At 35.5% G+C, this 6,000-nt stretch overlaps 1 pseudogene; it reads left to right on the forward strand.

Moving 5' to 3' along the window:
• LOC111164638 (guanine nucleotide-binding protein G(t) subunit alpha-3-like) overlaps nt 1–4,802 on the forward strand; it is a 49,733-nt pseudogene extending 44,931 nt beyond the window's left edge.
• The last annotated feature ends 1,198 nt before the right edge of the window (nt 4,803–6,000 follow it).

Genomic DNA, 6,000 nt, shown 5'->3' on the forward strand with positions numbered 1-6,000 from the left:
CTGAATCATCTCTGGTACCTGAAATATAATAAATGCTCAATAAACAAATATTTGCTTAATAAATGAATAAGTATCAGGCCATATACCTCAATGTTTTTACCTTAATCTTCACATTTCCAAAAATATAATTATTTGCCCCAAGCATGCCATGTTCTCTCGTTCCTTGATGACTTGTACATGCACTTTATGTAAAACTCCTCCCTCCATTCCATTAACATGGATTCTATTCATTTATTTGCAAGTATTTATTGCATGTCTATTATGTGTCAGGCACAATGCCTGGTACTGGGAATATAGGCATCACTAATATAGATAAGGTCCCTGCCCTCATGAGGCTACTATTCTATTAGGGTGATGATAGCTATTAAACATGTGAAAAAATAAACCACTTATTTATTGATTGTGGCAGTTACTATAAAAGAAATAAAGAGAGTGATACAATAGAAAGGAAATGGGCAATAAAAAGAGTTAAGAATTTACATGGACATTTAAGGCGGTTACTTGTGAAGGAGATATTGACATTAAGACCTGAAAGTTGAGAAAGAAGCAGCCTTATGGAAGGAAGAAAGGAATTGTGTCACGTGGAAAGGAGATGGATTATGCAGAAGTCCTGAGATAGCAAAAAGTTAAGATTTATATTAAAGGAACTGTTACATGGTCCCTCAGGCTCAGTTAAATCTTCCTCTGGGCTCACATTTTACCTTATATATTAGAATATTACATAATATTATAATAATGTATTTTTCTCTTTACAAGACAGCAAGCTCTTTGAAGATAGTGACCAGTCCTTTTTTTTTTTAAGTGGGAAAGGCAATTTTAGTAACAACTCAAAATTCAGAAGCCATAAAGAAGTGAACACTTATAAATAAAATTATAGAAAAATAAAAGTATATGGAAAAAACCACCACACACGATAGCAAGTGACAACACACAGGGAATATATAGATAAATTGTGAAAACATGGACAAAAAGTTAATTCCCTTATTCTATGTTAGGAAAAGTCCAAGAACCTTACAGAAAGGAGTTCAAATGATGTTGTAAGCTTTTAACACTTGAGACAAATGCTGTATTTACTCAGTCATTAAAGCAACCTCACAATATAGGTACTGTTATTATCATTTATTCATCAGGAACCTAAGGTGCAGAGAGGTTAAGTAACTTGCCCAAGGTTACCCAGCTTATAGAGGACAGAGTGACCATGTCCTTTTATGCTTGTGTTGGTAGGCCTAGCACAGTGTCTAGTACGTAGAACACAAATGATAACTGAATGAATGAATGGAGGTAAGAGGAGCTAAGAGAAGAGGGAAGAATCATAATATCAGAACTATGGTAGCTTCCAATCTTCTGTGGGCTCTGGATATTTAAGAATATGCATAGACTTTGATCAAAATCCCTAAGACCAATAGATGTCTTACTAAAACTCTAAACTGCTGTAAATTTTCCAGTTGCTCAAAGTCAGTATGTGAATTATTTTGCTCCAGGCTGCATGAATACCAAAAAAAGTAAATAAATGTTCTCTTTTTCTCTAGTCCTTGAGCTGCAAATTGGCCAAACAAGTCTTACTTTATTATCAGTCAAAACTGAAAGACTACCTTTTAAACAGATGGGAACATTCAGTTATAAGTCCAAATGTTCATCTTAATGTAAACTTTGGAAGATATTTGTATGATTCTTTATTCTGTTATTTTTGTTTTTTTAAAGAATGCTTGATGTAGGTGGACAGAGATCTGAGAGAAAGAAATGGATTCACTCCTTGAAGGAGTTACATGAATTATATTTTGTGCTGCACTCAGTGCCTATGACATGGTCTTGGTGGAAGATGAAGTGGTAAGTCTAAAAGAAAAACACGGTCAAGGTAAAAAATAAGCCGTTGTGCTTTCCAATATGAATACCCCATTTCCCAACTCAGTTAAGACCTTCCAAAGACAGATGTTACTTCTACATCCTTGTTCATAATGCCCACCATTAATATCTTGCAAATAACAATCCTACACATTTTCATCTTTTATACCTAACAGAACAGAATGCATGAAAGCCTTCACCTGTTCAACAGTACCTGTAATCACAAGTACTTTGCAACCACCTCCATTGTCCTGTTTCTCAATAAAAAAGATCTCTTTCAAGAAAAAGTAACCAAAGTGCATCTTGGTATCTGCTTTCCAGAGTACACTGGTAAGATACTTTCCTTTTAATTCCATAGTAGTAAAATTTTGTATAGAGATACATTTTTTCTATCCGGATTTTGATGTGTAATGTTTAGGAGGTTGAGACTTATGATACTTTTCTGAGTCATGTATATGATCCAACCTGGGAAGAATCTTACAAATAAAGAGGAAACCCTCTCTACACTGCCTGCATTAAAGCAAAGCTCTAATGAATAAAGGGGAGGTGGTTAGATAGACCAGGGTTGTTACTCTGTGTAATGTATAATGACATTGCAAACTATATTATCTTAAACATTATAATAGGAGTGTAAATTATATTCCAAATTGGCGTTTTTTAATATATTTCCTAATGAAACCTTGTAATGTTGTACTAGACCTCAGTGGCTCTTCAAAGTCAGAATTAAGTTTCCGGAGGAATAGCTTGAATGAATGAGAAGAGTGACATCTATTTTTCCAATTTTCCTAGCTCCTAGGGTTTTAGTACTGACCCTCTTAGCCAATGAATATAAATGTCAGTTTCTCTAAAAGGGTTGTGTTTCTTTTGGAGACTTTTTTTTTTTTTTTTTTGGTAAATAGTTATATGCCCTGTTGTTAATGAAATTGTGTAAGATGGAAATATTTATGATTTAAACACAAATATAAACCCAATTTCACCACTTAGATATGTGGGTAGCCCAGATGTGCCAGGGGTGTTGAATTGTGTCAAAGTAGCTGTTTGTGCTCATCTATAATGAGTACTTATATTTTTCTTATTTGTAAACATTATGTTTACATATTTATCGTATGACTGAATATAATCATGCTTATGTACTGAAAGTTACCAATTAAATATAGAATCATAATTCAGGGCTGTATGTTTTCTTTTAAGTAATCATCTTGATTTCTCAGAGCAATTTTTAGTTTATGAAAATAATAAACAGAAAAAAGTTTCTACATACTCCCTCTCTGGCCAGCTCCCACAATTTCGCCTATTATAAACATCTGGAAGGGGTGTGGTACATTTGCTACAACTGATGAACAGATATTGATACATTATTAACTGAAGTCTGTATTTCAGGTTAGGGTTAACTCTTTGTGTTCCACAATTCAATGGGTTATGCCAAAGTCATGTCAATGTACCCACCATTACAGCGTTATACAAAATAGTTTCACTGCCCTAAAAAATGCCTGTGGTCCACGTCTTCGCTGTCCTCAACCCTTGAAACCATTATCTTTTTACTGTTTCTGTAGTTTTGCCCTTCCGAGAATGTCAAAGAGCTGAAATCATACAGTAAGTGCCTCTCACTTTTTGGCTTTCATTCACACAGTTTTCCGTCTCTCCTAGCTATCCCTCAAGGTCCAGCTCAAATAACACCTCATAATGTAGTCCACTCATCTATAATTTCCATTCTTTTCTTCTTTTAGTTCATATTAATACACATGCACCCAACCCATGCACACATTTACATGCATAATCTTTGACATACGGGCTTTTTTACTCACTCACTTTGTTATATAAATATATTAGTGTTTCTACTCTACTGTGAGCTTTCTGATGCAGAGGTTACATTTTAGCCACCTGAAGCCTCCAGGGAGGTAAGCATAGTTCCCAGCACAAAATAGATGTTGTGTAAACCTCTGATAATTAACCATTGCCATTTTGATTTTTCAATCCTGAGAACATCAAATAGCAAAGTAAAATACTAAAACGTATTGATATTACTTATAATTTGATGCTTTTTAAATGCAGTTAAAGTTTACTTCTTTAATTTTTTTAACAAGGTCCAAATACCTTTGAAGATGCAAGGAACTACATCAAGAACCAGTTTCTAGACCTGAATTTAAAAAAAGATAAGGAAATGTATTCCCACACGACCTGTGCTACAGATACTCAAAATGTCAAGTTCGTGTTTGACGCTGTTACAGATATAATAAAGAGAATCTGAAAGACTGTGGGCTCTTCTAATCAATCCTTTTTTCTTCCACTCTTGCTGATGTATACTTTTCAACATATAAAAGGTGCTGTGTGTTTAGTTTTAATAGATATTAACTTGTATAACTAGTGTTGTAAGGCAAAATTTTTCACACAAAAATTTTAATGTATTGTCACCTGCGTGTGGATGAGTTTTGATTTCTCTGAAATATTGAGGATTGGGGTGTCTTTGATGTCCTCAGTTCTGAAAACTGATACATTTTGGTAACACTATAACTGTACATATCAGTGACACTGAATTTCCTTGGAAGTAAATTCTGCACTGTGGCCTATTTTTAATGACAGAGCAATGGAAAAAAAGCAAGGTGTTCCATATTACTTCCACTGGCCAGACACTGAGAGGCCTTCATTTTTGCTGATAATGTAACCATGCCTGTAACTGTAGAAACTATTCAAAGATGATACATGTGGTGTTTTACTGGTGCTTATTTTATTGAATACTCCTATTCAGCCACCTGCAAATGCAATGTTCACTATACATGTATCTGTTGATGGAAATTTCATATGCATCCAATTTTTATTTGCTACTTTTCCTTAGAAAAAACTCATTAATGCTGAATTTACCTTTAGAATTGAGGATTCCAATGATATATTTTTGTACCAATCTGACTGAAAACAGGGGACCACGTGTGGTCAAGAACACAGTGTAAGGCTGCTCAGGCTGAACAAAGTCCTCAACGGAGTACTTGTTTCCTACATTTTATTCCAGAGCAGCATGGAACATTATTGTAATTGATGGTTTGGGGACAATAAATCGAGACCTCAAGAGAAAAAAATAATTCAATGTCTTAGCACTAGTGTGTTTTAGCTCTGTGAATAAGAAGTAGGAAGTAAGAGTGAGTAATTCGGAGACTTTTTGTTTTTGTTTTTGCGGTACGCGGGCCTCTCACTGCTGTGGCCTCTCCCGTTGCGGAGCACAGGCTCCGGACGCGCAGGCTCAGCGGCCATGGATCACCGGCCCGGCCGCTCCGCGGCATGTGGGATCTTCCCGGACCGGGGCACGAACCCGTATCCCCTGCATCGGCAGGCGGACTCTCAACCACTGCGCCACCAGGGAAGCCCCAGAGACTTTTTTAAAAGAGAAGCATTGAACTTCTTGTTAGTAGTGTATTGTGCTGTCTAAACGTTACACCGGACGCTAGCGGTCAAAGCCTACGCTTTAAAAGCTAATTTGCTGCTTTACAAACAAAATCATTCTTTATAAACAGAAAAGATGACTTTTTCTTTTTTAAAGTGTGCACTATTTACAACATATACTTGTTAAGCATGTGTGATATCATTTACTCTCTCCACTTGCAGAAGGTGATACATAGATCAGAATAGGAGATCAGTGCTTAAGATCTATAACTTCTTTGAAAAGAGAGCTAATTAGGTTAGTGTAACTAGATGAGATGAAAGACACAAAAATTAAGCAATTTGCGAATGTGTAGCTCAGGCGGATTTAGGTAGCCCTGTCTCAGTGTCACTACTTCACTGTTCTGTAACACATTTCCATTCTAATCATGCAAGAATGATCACTATTCGATCAGTAACCTTGACTAGAGTGTTTCTGGCTTTATTTTCAAAAACACAAGGAGTTATTAACAAATACAGTCAAATAAAAACGTTACTATAGTAAGAACAATTAATTTGAAATTTCTTTGCAAAATATAAGTTATTAAGGAGCCTAAGATACCAAAGACAAAAAGTGTACGAGAAAATATTTAGTTCAGGTATTCAGTAAATTTTTCTGGCTAAGACCCATTATCTATATGACAACAACCCAACATTTTGCTAGGAGCTAGTCAATGCTTTGAGATCTTAAATTAAGATGAGAAATTCTGTCCTTTCATCCATTGCTTTGTTTTTGTTCTCCTGCTTTAC

The sequence above is a fragment of the Delphinapterus leucas genome, chromosome 9, assembly GCF_059928025.1.
Source record: "Delphinapterus leucas isolate spDelLeu-1000000601 "Yukka" chromosome 9, BTC_Dleu_Yukka2, whole genome shotgun sequence".
NCBI classification, from domain to species: domain Eukaryota; kingdom Metazoa; phylum Chordata; class Mammalia; order Artiodactyla; family Monodontidae; genus Delphinapterus; species Delphinapterus leucas.